Source organism: Juglans regia, chromosome 16, assembly GCF_001411555.2.
Source record: "Juglans regia cultivar Chandler chromosome 16, Walnut 2.0, whole genome shotgun sequence".
NCBI classification, from domain to species: domain Eukaryota; kingdom Viridiplantae; phylum Streptophyta; class Magnoliopsida; order Fagales; family Juglandaceae; genus Juglans; species Juglans regia.
Window position 1 is genome coordinate 28,611,441 of NC_049916.1, and position 16,322 is coordinate 28,627,762.

At 40.0% G+C, this 16,322-nt stretch overlaps 2 long non-coding RNA genes across 3 annotated transcripts; one reads left to right on the top strand and one right to left on the bottom strand.

Moving 5' to 3' along the window:
- The first annotated feature begins 10,273 nt into the window (after positions 1 to 10,273).
- LOC109016467 lies at positions 10,274 to 12,890 on the top strand. Its single transcript, XR_002000146.2, has 3 exons — positions 10,274 to 10,436; positions 10,523 to 10,692; positions 12,617 to 12,890. It is a non-coding gene; the product is annotated as an uncharacterized LOC109016467 (long non-coding RNA).
- Positions 12,891 to 13,166: 276 nt separating this feature from the next.
- Positions 13,167 to 15,479, bottom strand: LOC109018151. Of its 2 annotated transcripts, XR_002000529.2 has the most exons (3): positions 14,858 to 15,479; positions 14,407 to 14,512; positions 13,167 to 13,558 (listed from the first exon to the last, which is right to left on the bottom strand). It is a non-coding gene; the product is annotated as an uncharacterized LOC109018151 (long non-coding RNA). The 2 variants fall into 2 exon arrangements; XR_002000525.2 differs by lacking the exon at positions 14,407 to 14,512.
- Positions 15,480 to 16,322: the final 843 nt, after the last annotated feature.

Genomic DNA, 16,322 nt, shown 5'->3' on the forward strand with positions numbered 1-16,322 from the left:
AATATCAATCCTAAAATAGGAATAGTTGGATGTCATTTAATGGGTGGCCGTCTGTGAAAGCACCATGGTAATCAAATTGAGATAGTGAAGCCTGAGAAATTGAAAAGGATGGAGGTAGGCGGTCAAAAATGGTTGTGCGTGGCCCTTGTGCTTGTTCTGGCTATTTTTCATACAAAGGCCGTCAGAATTCGTCTTCTAGGAGAAGGAGAAGTTTTCCTCAACCTGAAAAGCAAGCATGTACAAGAACGAGATCTGTCCAAGGGTCTCTAGTACGGGATGATGCCCAAAGGTGTACCTATTCCTCCATTGGGGCCTAGCAAAAGGACCTCTGACTCTCCTCCTCGACCTCGTCATGATCCCTTTCATCAGGCTCTCTCCAAGGGCCCTGTTCCTCCCTCTGCCCCTAACCCAGGCCCATTTAATACCAATGCCCCTCCTCCTCTTTCTTAAGGTCCCACAGCCTCGGGGGAACTTAAATCTCGTAAATAACCAGCTTTTCAAGTTTCAATGAATGAAGAGAACAATTGTGACTCAACTTTTCCACCAATAAAACAAGATGGTTTTATGTATTTGTCCAAGTATCAAACCCATCAATTGTAACAGTTTGAATTGGCAATTTATATAAGAAGACATCAGATGTGAGGCAAAAATGATATTTATGCATTGCATTTCTATAACTGAGGGGAAGACATAATGGCTTGAATGGTCCGAGTGTTTTTGTTTGTGTCTGAATCTTTGTGAAGCTACTTATGTCTATCCCATGCATCAGAGACTTCAGTTACATTCTAAGGATTTATAAACTCTGCTTGGTGATATGGTCATGGGGATGGAAGCGATTACTAATATTGAAGACAAGTAGTCTCCCTCGATCGAGCAATATTCAAAGAGCATACAAACACACATACCATCAACTTGAACAAAGATGGCCTAAACCCAAAATCTACAACTCGCGTCATCTACATGCAAACAGGAGTGCAATTCCAATTTCCAATGCCCCCTTCATCTGGTTTAACAGAGGAAATACATGAAGGCCCCACTTGCAATCACATCCAAAATATCAATCTTGACAACCACCTTCGAAATACCCCAATTATGTTTAAAAAACTTACAACATACCCCTTTTCCCTTAAAATAATAAAACTAGCCCTACTATTTCTAAAAAATAACAAAATAGGAAGACGAAGATACAACAGTCTTCAAAAATTCTACATTTCCACTTGTGGGAGTTTTTCAAAATTTATTATTCAATTTTCTTTCAATGTTTTATTTTTTTATAATTATTTTATAAGATTTTAATTCTTCATGTTATTATACTTTATTCATTTATAATATATATGTCAACATGAAGTAGATTGCAATTTCTTAATAGTTGGGAGGACGATTACTAAAATCGATAGTTTTTTTTTCTTTTTGTTTTTTTTTTTCTTGCCAAAAGGAGGGCGGCACCTCCTGCACTTTATTAAAAAAGTGCCTCACTTGTGGTGGAAAAAAACCTTTTACATCCAAAAATCAAAACAACAACACAACCAAACCAAACAAAAACCCAAGTAAACCAAATAAACAAGCCATACAATCTAACATGCGGCAATGCCACTTTATCCGACCTGTGCATACATTTCAACTTACATGGCAAAGCAATAAAATCCGAAAAAGTGATATTGTAACCTTCCTCAACCCTACGACGAGGAAATCTGCCGCATTATTCCCTTCGCGAAACTGATGATTAATGTTGAAATTTACGTCTCTCAACAAAATCAACAGATCATCCCAATAATCCCAAAGATACCACGCTGTGCACTTTCGACTACTCAACCTATTAAATAGCAACTTGAAATCACTCACAATAATTATCTGATTAAAACCCAAATCTTTACACAACGATATACCTGCTATTAACGCCCTTAATTCAGCCTCATTATTAGTACCATGACAAAAATAAGAAGAGAATGCACCTTTGAAATTACCTCTCTCAACGTGAATGACCACTCCTCCACCACAAGTACCTGGGTTGCCCCGGCAACACCCATATACATTCAACTTAATCCACCCATCAGCTGGTTTCCTCCAATAGACCAATTTCAGACCAGGCCTTGCATGATCAACTTATGGAACTTTAAGAGCATGAAGGATAGCCTCATCTCTAGCTGAAATAGGCCATTGTTTAACCATAATAGATGAAATCTTCCGAATCCAAGTAATAATAGATGGGATAACGCCAAGAAGAATACACCTGTGACTCAATTTCTTTGACGCACTGAACCACTGCATTACTGTTGCCCACCATGACATACAAGGAACATGGTTAAGTCCTAGCTCAATGGTTGTTGTCTTCCATAGGTTCGCAGCAATACTCCCATTGCTCAACACTTGATTTAAATCTTTCGAGTAGCCTTGAGTGCAGCCGTTACACTGAGAGGCCAACGGTATTCCAAGAGATTGTACCCGAGAGTCCAACGCTATCCCATTGAATTTGGCTTTCCACATGCACACAGAAATTTTCTTCGGAAGAAGGTGATGCCAAATCTAGTCCATGCCTAGCTGGTCCGTTCCTCTAACACGAATTAGTTCCCACGCTGAGGTCAATGTAAACTCCCCCTGAGCAGCTTATTTCCATACGGTAATATCATTTCCCACCTTACCAGCCACATTGTCGTGCATAATCTCCTTCGTTTTTTCTAAACCGACTAGTCCCACAAGCTAGTTCTCATCCCAGGCTTCGTCAATGCATACCTCTTTTATTTTAATCTCAATCTGCCTAGCGTCCCTACTGCCACACAACAACCCACTTGCCAACTACCGATCAAACCAGAATGAAGAGTTGCCCTCTCTCACCTTCACTATGACATTCTCTGTGACCTCAAGTAAAATCTTCATAATGGACTTCCATAATTGGGAAGAATTGCCTCTAGCCTCAGCAAGATAAATGTGTCTGTGTTTCACATATTTCGCTCTAAAAAACCTAGTCTAGAGATTATCAACTATTAACAATCTCCATGCAAATTTCATGTGAAGGGATTTCTACACATCTTGGAAGTTTCTCATGCCAAGTCCCCCTTCCTTGTAAGGTTTGCATATTTAATCCCAAGCACACCATTGCATCCTCGGCTTCGCATTCAATTCTCCCATAAAAATTGTAGAGATCAAAGAGTTGAGTTTTTTGAAAACTTTCATAGGCACATTTAGAACCGCCAAAAGGAGTGTAGCCAAACATGATAAAGTAAATGTATCATAAGCGTAAGTCTACCACCTTGAGAAAGTAAATGTAATTTCCAGCTAGCTACTTTCCTCTGAATCTTCTCAATAAGTGGTTCTAAGTCTCTTGATGTAAGACGTGCTTCAACTAGAGGGACGCCCAAGTATGTGACCGGGAACTTTCCTTTCACAAAACCTGTTGATCTCATGAGATTACGACGCCGCATAGAATTTTGGTCTTTGAGAAAAAGAACAAAGAGTTGCCCTCTCTCACCTTCACTAAAATCGATTGTTCGAAAGATGATTATAAAGAGAATATGCTGTTAAAATATGGTATAATATTTGGTTTTACACGCTCTAATCATGATTTTCATGTAATGATTATACAATTTTAAAAATAAGATAAACCAAATAAACTTATTACTAAAACTATAAAATTGGAAATTTCAACCTTTAAAACTACTAGTTCTAATTAATTTTTACACCATCCCTGGTCACCGTTGTTAACTTCATGTTTCATACGTCTTTGGGCCCGGCTTCAGTAACTTAAGTCTAGGGTGCTCACACCTACACACTTAAGAAAATAAAGAGAGAGGGGGCCTTGGTAGAGGCAGGAGAGTCTCCGATGTTTAAGTTAGTATATCTCCTTAGTAGTTTGTGTGAGAATTTTGGGAGATCAGAGAGAGTTCTTCATACTTGGGGGTTGGCTTTTATACGAGATTTTTTGAGTGGGGACACCCCGTCCCTTGCCTTATGGGGCTCACGTCGCTTCGACTATTGTTTGGTCAGAATCATTTAATACGATGTGGCTACTGGGGTGGTACCATTAATGCGGCATAGAATTCGGGGAGCTGCACCATTAATGCTGTGTGGCTTCTTGACTAAACTTCTGCCTACGAGTGGTCATTGATGAGTCTCCCCATATCTACTATTAGGAGATCAAGGGTCCTCTGCATCTCTCGCCCACCTACCTGTACAGGTTCTCGAGGGCCCGACATTACTGGGGCATGTCAAGGCTGTGAGTCCCATCTGTCCCTATCGTTCGTCTTTCCCGCATGAGGGTTGCTTCTCAGGTTGGTTCTGCTTATGGGTCGAGTGCTCCACAAAGGCCCAATGACTTCTCTTAAAGGAAGATCATTGGTTTAAGAGAAGTCATTGGGCCAAGTTGGGCTCTCCCGAACCTCCCCTTTTCCCTAGGTCCCTCATGGATTTGTTGTTTGGGCCTATAGAAAGGGGTACATTCCCTTACAGTTACCCCAACAATTTCAATCGTATTAGTCCGATGAGAATTTATTATTGCCTTTGTCTTCTTGTTCTTATTTTTGTGTAGTTGCTTCCATTGTACTCTCTCGCATTCGAGATGGGCGGTCATTATTCCTCTTGGCTTCATGGCACATGTCAAGTTGTTGTCACTTGATTGTACTCTTAGGAATTTTTCACCATTAATGGTGTCAGGAGACAGTTCATCTCCCAACTTTGGTGGCACGTTCTTTGACAGTGGGATTTGGCACTTGATTGCGTCCGTTCAATTCTCCTAGCATTGATGGTGTCAGGCGACTCTTTCTCTCCATGTTGTATCACATAGTAAACGATGCGGCATTCGTGCTCTTCTTGTTGGTCTTGTGTGGCACATGTGTATCCCCACGATCTGGGATACTAACCGTCGTTGGGGCCTATTTAAACCCCAACCCCATCATTAGTTGGAGCCTACCTTAGTTTTTTGCTTTCGCCTTCTTTCTCAAAATCCCTTGTGCTTCCTTTCCTTTTCTTCGAGACCGTCTTCTGTGTGTAATTTGCCTCCCCTTCCTTCATCTTGACATTTTCATGGCTCCCAAGAACTCTTCACGCCCTGCTCCCAAAAGCTCCAAGTATGCCAAACCTTTTGACTCCTCATTGAGTCCCAGGGGCTAAGATCCTCTTGAGTTTTGTATTGAGTCCCAAGGGTTCGATGAGTCTTCCAGGCGGTCGATTATGACTCCTACCTAATTGGAGTCACTGAAGTCGAAATTCAAGGCGCTTGGCATCGTGGAGTTTGAGGTGCAGTTGCCCCAAGTAGGTGGATTCTGAATGGTACACCTCAAACGTAGCTTTGTACCCTAGCATGTTTTCCATAGCCTCAGGCTGTCAATCTGTTGTCCAATTCGCAATGTGCTAGACTACCTTCGTTTGACACCTGCTAAACTCCACCCAAATGCTTGTAGAATCTTGGTGTCATGTTGTGTCATCTGGCAGTGGGCGTTGGAGGAGGTAGGTTTTGCGTGCCCCGACCTAATTGCTTGCGAGTCTCTCCTTACCCACAATCTCTTGAAGCAAAATGGTAGCACATGCCGCATCCGGTCTAGCCATGTGCTGGCTCATTTAGAGCCGCAATACAACAGGGTGAAGGGGTGGAATCGGTGCTTCTTTTTCATGTTCGGCAGAGGGTGGGAGTTTCTTGTTGACCAGGTCAACCAGTGCGACTAACCCATTCGCGCCATCTAAGAAGTCATTGGCAATGACAAAAGCTCTAGACCCTCGCTACTCCGGAGGAAGTGAGCCGGATTGAGACCATTCACGCCTAAGTGAAAGCTCACCCAAATGAGATTTTTTTCGAGGCGCTGTTGGATGAGGGCAACCTTCGGCGATACTTGGCTCCCTCGACCAATATGCGTTTTGCCAATCGAATTGTACCGATGCAGCCGACCATTCCCCAGATTCGTAGGCTCCCCTAGTTCACTGATGGAGGGGAAATGGAAAAAGGCCATGAGGGACTCTCCGTCCTAAAGCAGCTCTAACTCGGCGCCTTTGCCACCTCCGGGGCAACCTTTTGTTATCGTGCTTGTTCAATGGCAAAGGTCATCCCCGGATAAGGGCGGGAAGCCGCCTTGTCTCCAAAATTTATGTTTTCTTCTTCTTCTTCTTCTCCACGTGAGGCGGGCGTTGAGGCCCTTCGGCAGGTTTGGGTTGAACCCTCGATGGCTGACATCACTCAGCCCGGGATCAATTCATTTAGAGATTTCTTCTTCTACCCTTTCGGGCAATGTGGGAATTGTGGAACTTTCACTGGGGGAGGTGTTGCTCTCCTTACAATTTTATGAGGTTCTTTTGGAACCACTACTCGAGTGTCCCAGGTAGTGGCCCCATTTCCAGAGATTGATATGATGGTTCCCTCGCCTGTGTCCGATGAACGTCCTGCTAGAGGTGAGGATTTTCTCGACCAGGTTTCTATCCTTAAGTCTCCCATTGCTTACTCCCCTTAAGTTGAGGTTTTCTGGGAAGCAAATGGTGAGGCTAGTGTCAAGGGGCTCGCTGAAGCATCGGGGGGTGATAGCACCCTATTTGGGAATCCCTCTGAGGGGAGGGATTACTCTGCCCCAAGATCGGCAGTAGATGGGACTTGCTTTGACCTGTCCAAGAGATGGTTGGGAAGCTCAGGGGATTTTTTTTGGGGTTAACTTATCGCATTCCTTTTTACGTCTTTTCAGCATATTTACTTTTGGTACTGACTTGAAAACTTTCACAGCAGGAAGTGGAGCGGTTGGTGGCCTTCATTGTGGATGACCGGGAGGGGCTAGAAGGCGAGAACCGGGCACTTCAATCCTTAGCGTGGTTGACTTTGCATCATTCCAATGAATGGTTGGAAGAGGAGTTGGACCTGCTGCGAGCTGAGAACTCAAAGTTGGGGAAACAACACGATTCTGATGCCCGGTGATACAAATGGCTAGAAGGGAGGTTCAAGGAGCTTTCCCAGTCTCTGAAGAATAAGATGGATTCTCTCAAGGCCAAGTCCTAGAGGGTGAAGGACTTGGAGGGTGAGAATGCTTTGGTCGGTGCCTGGCAGTCCAAAGAGAAGAGTAGGGCTGCAAAGTTGGAGATTAGGCTTGCCGAGGCTGATCGTGTGGTAGCCACTCATGAGTCAACCATCTAGAACCTACGCTCTCGGTTGGATCACACTAAAGCCATCATCCCCCAGCTACGTGAGAAGTTGTCTCATGTACGGTTGGTTCGAAATGACGCTTGGACTTATGGATCTCTAAAAGGCTTGGAGAGAATGAGGGACCATGTGCTCTTGAATCCCCAGAGCAATTTGAGGGCATTGAAAGTGCAAGACCTTCATCCAGACCCGGCGGCGTTAAAGTGAGGTGCCTCGATAGGGAAGAAGCTGATCCCGAGCGTACTCTCAAACAACCCCACCAGTTGAACCTTGACTGCTTTGTGTACTTCCTTCTTGTATCTTTGTGTTGTTATTTTTCTTTGTTTGTACCCGTACTTCTGCTAACACGTGTTGGACTTTTTTGAAAGAGACACACCTCAGGAGAGGCATGGAATAACCTCTCTTACACAAGACTCCCTCAAGTAGGTGTAGCGTGCTGCTCTGTTCTTTATTTTTTTAGCTTCCCATCTATCATCGGGTAGCTCGTTGGCCTCTATATACTTGATAATATCCAACGCCCACTCCAGGGATCCTGGCTTTATTTATACAACTTCAATTCCCACGACGGGTACCTCAACAATCTTGATCGCCATTTGTTTTGGCAGAGGATAATCTTCTTGCGCGGACACTGCTCGTGCCAACTTGTCCGCCTTCTGATTCTTAGCCATCGACACTTGTTGGATCTAAAAGTATTTAAAGTGGGCATGCTCTTCTTCTATCTATGTTGGATATTTTTTCAATTTTTCGCTCTTCGTAGTGAACTCTCCCCAAAGGGGAAACTTCTTGGGGTGGTGTGTGGGGGTGACCGTGCGGTGGTCTTCACTCCTTTCTTCGCATGTTGGCCCTTTCTGCACTCCTTTCATGCAATCTCCTCCTCAACTCCCGCTCTGGTCTACGGCTGGGAGGATACTGTGGTCTTGGTCGTTCAATTCACTCTCTTTCCTCTTTCAAGGAAATGCAATCTTCTATGTTATGACTAGTGGACTGGTGGAAGGTGCAATAACGATGATTATTGCCCCTGTATCCTACTTCTTGAGCGGCGAACAGGTCTTTTTTTTTAATAACGAGTGCTACCCAGTCCAATCAAAACCCCAGGCCTCTCGTGGGGGCCTCTTCCCTCATGTTGTCATGTAGTTTCTTATCCATCCTCTCATGGGCCTTGCTCTTGCTCGACGTCTTCCCCTTTCTATCGGTCTGCTCTAGTGCTTTCTTCCTAGGCTCGGTCAAGGCTCAGAGTGTGTCCTTGGCATTGATAAAGTTTTCAGCCTGATCCATAAATTCTCGCAGCATGGCGGGAGTTTTCCTGGCTAATTTTGCCATGAACTGAGACTGAAGCCATACTCCCTCTAGCAGTGCCACCAAAGTTATTTTCTCATCTTGATCATTTGTTGTCATGCATTCCTTGTTGAACCTAGACAGACATATATGCCTTTAGGCCATCATCTTCTCCTTGCTTAATGATGAGGAGATATGACACGGGGCATCTCCTCCTTCGACTTGACATAAATTTTGTGTGAAACAGGTGGGCCAGCACCCCGAAGTTGTCTATGGATTCGGGCATTAGAGAGCCAAACCATACTTGGGCAGGCCTTCTCAAAGTTAGCGGGAAGGCTCTACAGGCTACTTCCCTTGAGAAACCATGTAGAGTCATATTGGCTCTAAAGGTCTCCAGGTGTTCAAGGGGGTCTCTGGTCCCGTCGTACATATCCATGAGGGGAACTTGGAACTCAAGTGGCAGTGGCACGGCCATCACTTCCACATTGTAGGGTAGGCCTGTGCTAGTGAGCAATTGGTCTACTACTGACGACATGCCCATCTTTTTTGCCATCTCTTTGTATTTTCCTTTGAGGTTACATAGCTCATTCTACATGTTTCTTCTTTCTTCCCCCACTTCACCTCCCCCTCCTGCATTTCTAGATTCTGCGTGCTCATTATTTTTGGCCCTGCATCGTTTTCTAGTCCATTGGTGGCTACTATGAGTGTATTGTTCTCTTTTCGGAGGGTCTCTACTTCGGTAGTTAGCTTTCCCACCAGTTGCTTCATCACCATGAGCCTTGCCTCTAGGTTTGTTGATGTTGCTTTTTTTGTTCTCGAATTGTTTGAGAACGAGTTGTCGTAGGCATACGAAGGGCACATGAAGTCTACAGAGATTCCACAGATGGCGCCACTATTAACGTTATGTTTCGTACACCTTTGGGTTGGACTCCATTAACTAAGGTCTAGGGTCCTCACACCTGCACACTTAAGAAAACAAAGAGAGAGGGGGGCCTTGGTGGAGGCCAGGGAGTCTTTGATGCTTAAGTCAGTATATCTCCTTAGTAATTTGTTCGAGAGCTTAGAGAGATCAAAGAGAGTTCTTTGTACTTGGGGGTCGGCTTTTATATGAGGTTTTTTATGTGGGGACATTGTGTACCTTGCCTCCATCATGCAATGGGAGGGAGGATAACAGTGTAATAGATTGAATTAGACAAAGAACCTCCCTGATATTCGAGATTCTTGAAAAATAAATAGACAACTTATCGATAGAGTTCATTAAAATTCTTAAACATCTACCGCTCTTTCCTTTCAAACAATATAAAATCTTATTATTTGTCTTTTTATATTCATTTTGGGATATACATGCCGAGGGCTATAGATTTGATTTTCTCCATAATCAAATAGGATACATCTTTTAAAGTATGACATCAAGGAGATAGGGCCAGAAACGTTATGTCTTCCTTGGACTATTCGTGAGATCCATGTACTCATACACCATGACAATGAAAGGGGACGGGTGATTTTTCATTTAAAAAATTTAAAATTTTAGAAAAATTGAAAAATTGATTTTTTTTTTTTTTTTTAGAAAAAATAAATCGGAACCGAGTATTATGTTCCAGACTAGGTCTGACCCAACGCTATAAATTGCTCAGCTAAAAGCATTGCCATTGGTTTAGATGCCAGTGAAACATAATTTAATTAATGTGGCTCAAATTTCACTGAAGTTATCTACAATATTATCTACAGTAAATCTATCCGTCATAGAGAACTACTACACAACCACCCATTGTTCACGCAACCTCCACACTCCAGCTTATGTGGCATTTAAAAAAAAAACATGCGGGATATTGTTTATTTGGTCCAGAACGTTCATTTGAATTCCAAACCCCCCCCCCCCCCCTCTCTCGGCGTTCTACTTTGCTTCTTTAGAAAAGAGAGAAAATACTACCAACGAAAGCAAAACTCGAAAAAGGCAGGATCTTTTAACTACAAATGAAAGCAAATCAGTGGGAGAAAAATCAGCCAGCTCCCGTTGGGTTGGGACGTGCCGATTTAAACGTGGATTCAAAGAGAGGTTTGCCATTCCTATTCTTTTGTAAAGCAAAATGGTGAGAGACGGAGATGTCACTGTGTTTTGGCCTTTTGGATTTTTTTTTGTAGAAAACAAATTTTGTGAGTAGGGAGTTTCGTGTCGTCAGGGAACATTTGGATATTTTCCACTATGGGTTCACCATTTCCCTACAGCTTTTCCAGCTTCACCATTTCTGCACAGCTTCAGTCCTCTGCTGGTATTATAGCTGCCGAGACCCACCGTATGTCATCTTACAAGGGTAAGAAATTAAAGAAAATGGTTTTTATTTTTCTATTTTCGTTTCATCTCTCCATTTCTAGTATTACTCATATTGTGTGTTTATGCATTTATGGATCTGCAATTTGATGTTTGTTTGATTTGTGTTTTGTGGGGTTTTTGGGTTGTTGATGTTTTATGTATGCCACTAATTTTTTTGGTTGTTGATAACATCTGAAATGAGCGAGATTTATTGGCTGGGACTAGTTGGAAGGGGAAAACACAGAGGAAATATACCAGAAAGAGTTTCACAGGCTTGATATACAGCATGGTATAAGGTTCATAAGCATGGTCTCAAATTCTTGAAGAATTAAACAGAACCATACATCCAAGATAGCAAAAAGATCTAGAAGTGGCTTGACCCTGCTGTTTTCATAACTATTTAGAGGCATGGTGACATCGCGACTCTTTCCTATATTCATAAATGAAAAACTAGTTTATAAATCAGAAAAACTATAGGCGAGTATGTAAGACAAGATGACTTAAAATCACATCATCAAATAAATAATTCTTTAAAGGTACACAAACCAAAGCAATAATAAATCAGGGTAGAAAAAATTGTGTTATTCTCACCAAACCAATTGCAGATTCATTTCTTGGGCCCTTTGTATCATCTTCATTCTCCAAATTGGAGGTTGCTCTATTGGGAAGGGAGAGCATCTTGCTTTTACAAATGGCAAATATCTTAGACATGATGGAAGCAGCTTTTGCAAATGGCAAGTTTTGAATTACTTGCATATTAATTACAACTAAAGTACTTCATTCTCATTATTATTGATTGTTCAACTAAGATTAATTCTAATTTCAATATAATCCTAAACCCAAAAAATTTCACTGTCCTGATGAAATATGAAGCTTAATCATCAATGATGATTCTTTTACCTTTTTGTACCCATTTCTTTCTTTTCTTGGGCATACAATAATTTGTGATCATGACCATCACTATCAAACTTGAATCCAATGCATCATGGAGAGAAGAGAGAACTCCCTTATGTAAATCAAGAACATGCCCTTCTTGTAATGGAGAGAATGCAACACCAAATAATTTGGCCCCCAGAAAAATCAAATCACAATACAAAAAGGGATCATCTCACTTCAGTTTTGTGCTTTGTTCCCTTAAGGGGGCCTATTATATTTCTTTATTGTAGTATTTGCTTCTTTTTTTCTTGCAAATCTTCAGCACTATTTTTTGTCTGTGTGGTTAGCAGGTTCTTTTTCTTACTGCTTTGACATCATATATAAGCTTTGTTTTAGTAAACAATCGCTATAGAACTTAAAAACTCAACACTTTTCCTCTTATTGTATCAGACCCCAAGCCTTAAAGGTTCTAAACAAACGCTTCTCTTTTTTCTTTTATGTTTTGGTATAATTGTGCACTTTCCAGAAAATTGGGCTCCTTTATGCAGATACTCTGTTAAGTTCCTGCAATTTTTTTTTTCTTTTAAAACTCAGCACTTTTCCTCTTATTTCATTTTCTACCTTGATAAATAGAACAGACAAAAAAAGATGTCTTAAGCACTATTGACAATAGGCCAATGTGTCTGCAAGATGTCAGATATGGTGTTGATTTTCAGTAGATAAGCTACCAACTAAATTGTGCAGTAGAAACAGTGCCAAATGCTTCCTCAATGGCCCATTTGTGTTATTTTCTTGTCAAATATGGTGTTGTCTGATATTGAAAGAGAGTAGATGTTTCGGGTTGAATATTACTTTGATAAGTGGAGACAATTTAATATTTCTCTAGTCATAAGAATTGTTTGTTTTTAACATGCTGATGGGAAAATCTAGCCATGTTAGTAAAGAGTCAGTCAAAGGGTCATTATTAAATATTTGTGAAAGATTATTATATGTGTAGGAGTTTGTACGTGTTTCTGTTTGCAATTACCATATTCTTTATCATCTTGCAGAAGCAAATGGGTGCTTTTTTATCTTGATCAACTCTCTGGAATGTTTCTAAGTTTTGGCTTTATTTTGGAGGTTATGGCTGAGCATACAAAGTGAGCCAGATTGTGCCACTGGTCATTACCTAGATTGCTATGTATTAGAAGTTGAAAGGAATGTTCAACGTGAAAATGACACTAGAAGTTGAAAGGAGAATGACTTTTGTGAAGAAATTTGTATTTCCTATTGAGAATTTTAAACTTTCCATATATACAACCTAGTTGAGAAATTTGTAAATAAATTTGTATATGAAGTTGAGAATATGTTGTACTGATTATGCATCTTTGGTACCGACAACTGTAATCTATTATTGTATCAATACCATTGATGTCAAATAGCTAGTACACTCCTCAGTCTCAATAATTATCTATACATCTCATGAAAACCAATTCCATAAAAAGTTAATTATATCTTTAGATCAGCATACAGGAAAAAAAATGTTAGCATTTCCCTGCCACATTTCAACTCCAAAAATTACTTCAAAAATCATGCCAACTACAATGCAGAAAAGTGAACTTAATATCCATAATAAGCTGTCATAATTATATTCATAGAGAATATATCATACACGTTAGGATCCGATCGATCTATTTACATTTAAAACTAACATGATACATCTACATTCAGAACCGACCAAAAACTATTACAAGAGATACAATCCAATATAGACACAACAGTATACGTGCATTCCTATTCTCTACTATCTTTCTTCGAAGTTCGTCCTCTTGTTTGTGAAACTTATTCTCTCTATTAGTTTGTTCATTTTTTTTTTTTTTTTTGAGCTTCATACTCATGCAACCATAAAGCATCCTCCCTCTTCCGAAGTTCATTCTCTCTTGTCAGAATTGTTTTGGTAGTATTGATTGAAGTATATCTACCCAAATGAAGAATTGAAATCTTGTTTCTCCCTGCATACAATTCAAGAATTTCAAGCTTCAAATTAATAAGAGGAGAAAATGACAACAACAAATTAGTAATATTTTCTATAAAGTGGAAAAGTCTTACAATGGCTCAAGTAACTGTGACTTTGAAACATTCAAAAGGCAAAGGTGAGCATATAATTTTTGGTGTAATGGAAGTTCAGGGTAAAAAGTGATAAATGCATACCGTTCAAGAGAATTTTCAACCATTACTCATTCCCCTCAATTTTTTAAAGTCCAGTAAGATAGTTGTCTAGAACTAACAGGGTTTCTCCTTTGAGATGTAATAGAGCAACCTATACAAAGTTTATTTAATTCTCTTCCTCCATTTTCTCATATGTTGTTAAAACTTACATGGAGATTTCATAAGTTTTCAAGGGGAAAAAAAAAAAAAAAAGACAAATCAGAACTCATAGGTTTTCCAATTTTTTTTAAATTCCACCTCTTCCCTGGAAACAAAACACATTGCTAAAAACACTTACAAGAAAAAGGGTGAGCAGAAAAGGAGACAGACCAGAGTCGGAATAAGTTTCAGTCTTTAATAAATTTCCTTTTAGTAATTTAATGATTCTTATTTTCCAAGAACAACACATAGCAAAAGGAAACAACAGATTTAAATCTCTCATTCCATTTGTTTCCTTTCCTACTTTGTTTCCCAATCTCTGTTAACCAAACAAACTGCTAAAGATATGTCTAGCTTGATGTGATTACTAAAAAGCGTTAAATGCATAAATAGGAAAGAATTCCAATTACCAATAATGTTTTTCAACATCAACAGATTATTTGTTCAAGAAAGTGAACAAAAAAAGCTTTAGAATGGAAACTAATGGACTCACAAATTTCTTTCATGTTGTGCTCCTTTCCTCCTAATTTTTACTTCCAAACAGAGCGGTGGATACAACAAAATAAAAATGTCTTGATAAAAGTTCAAATATTGCATTCCTGACACATAGATTGAGAGAAATGTTTTTCAAAGGTAAGATATGGATGTTGTTAATGATTAAAATGGATGATACATCAGTATGCAGGACATATACATAGAATCTGTTTAAGTACGAAAAAGGAAATGGGGCTAAGAAATCCTGAAAGCTAGAACTAGAGATGGTAACATCTTGTTATGCAACTGCCTAAAGAGTTAAGAATGAAAAACTTGAGAGCCGAAAAAAGAGATTTTCTGCATTGTTTGCTATTACCATTATTTCAACCCATTTCAAGCTAATACCATTAGATATGCAACTGAAAATGATCGAAAAGCAACGACAAGGAAGAGAATCATAGATTGCTTACTTGAAGATTTGGTGGTGATAAAGCGATGTAAGAGAAAGCTCCTCTCTCTCTCTCTCTCTCTCTCTCAAAAGGCTATGCTTCTCTAGGAAGAAAAGTTAGGGCTAGTAGGGCCTATTTGAAGAGTCGTTTGGAAGGTAGAGATTTAAAACAAATTGAAAAAAAAACGTACCTTTAAGGACAGTTTCTCTTACTGAAGGGGGTGAGGGAGATGGGTCTTCAAAGGTTTTGCTGAATTTTTCTAAGGTGAGGGACTGAAGGAGGTGAGGGCGTCGGGGTGAGAGAAAATATTCTGAGGTAATGGAGAGGAATAAGAGGGAGAGTTCTGCTTCGAGTGAAAGGTTCGAGAGGGAGAGTACTGCGTCGAGTGAGAGGTTGCTGAATTTTTCTAGGGTTCAGGACTGAAGGGGGTGAGGGCGTTGGGGTGAGAGAGAAGAGTTTAAGGTAATGGAGAGGGAGAAGATGGAGAGTTCTGCTTCGAGTGAGAGGTTAGAAAGGGAGAAGAGGAGAGTACTGCGTCGAGTGAGAGGTCTAAGGGAGAAGAGGGAGAATGAAGGAGCTCAGGAGGGATGAATGATAAACCGTGACATGGCGACGAACCGGGTTCGCCATGTCAGGAGTGTGGCGTGTGGTTAGGGGACTGGGGGTTGGGTGGATTAATTAATCTGTCATATATGACTTCAACTGTAGCAAAGTCGTGAATATTTTATGATTTCCTATCGACTCTGTTCGTACGGCTCATCCTTTATCATTCAAGTTTTTTTCCTTTTTGCAGTGGGATTCTGTTTGACTTCAATATTCAGGTTTTACATGCAATAGTAGCGTATTCCAGACAACATATACAAAATGTGTTTTGTGATAATTTTGATATTAGCAACATGTTGGATTGTGAAAATGAAATTGAAAGTATGCAATTTGAGCAACAGATGCTAATTGTATAGATCATTGGTAGAATGTGAAAACAAAAATGATTGTTGGAGATTGTGAAAATAAAAAATAAAAAAATATTTAAACAAATAAAAAATTGCATTAAAAGGTAGATTAAGGTACATTTGGATAATAAACTCATCTCAACTCATCATTATAATTTTTTCAAATTTCAACAAAAAATATAATAAACAATTCAACTTTTTCAAATCCCAAAATAATAATATTAAAAAATAATATTCTAACAATATTTTGTCATCTCAACTCAACTCAACTCAATTCAACATCCAAAAGTTGCCTAAAAATAAAAATTAATAATATTTTATTATTATAGAGAGTGCAACTAATTTAATGTAAAGTTCATGTTTTGAGTGATTAACCAATAGCCAAAAAGTGGTATATTAGCTAAACTTTGACTATTAAAATAACTAATTTCATTGCGCGCTAGTGTATGATGGACCCTTCTACTGTAAATGGAATTCGACTTCTTCGAGGGAGTCTGCCTCCATAAATGTGATAAAAAAAATTTGAGAGTGAATGA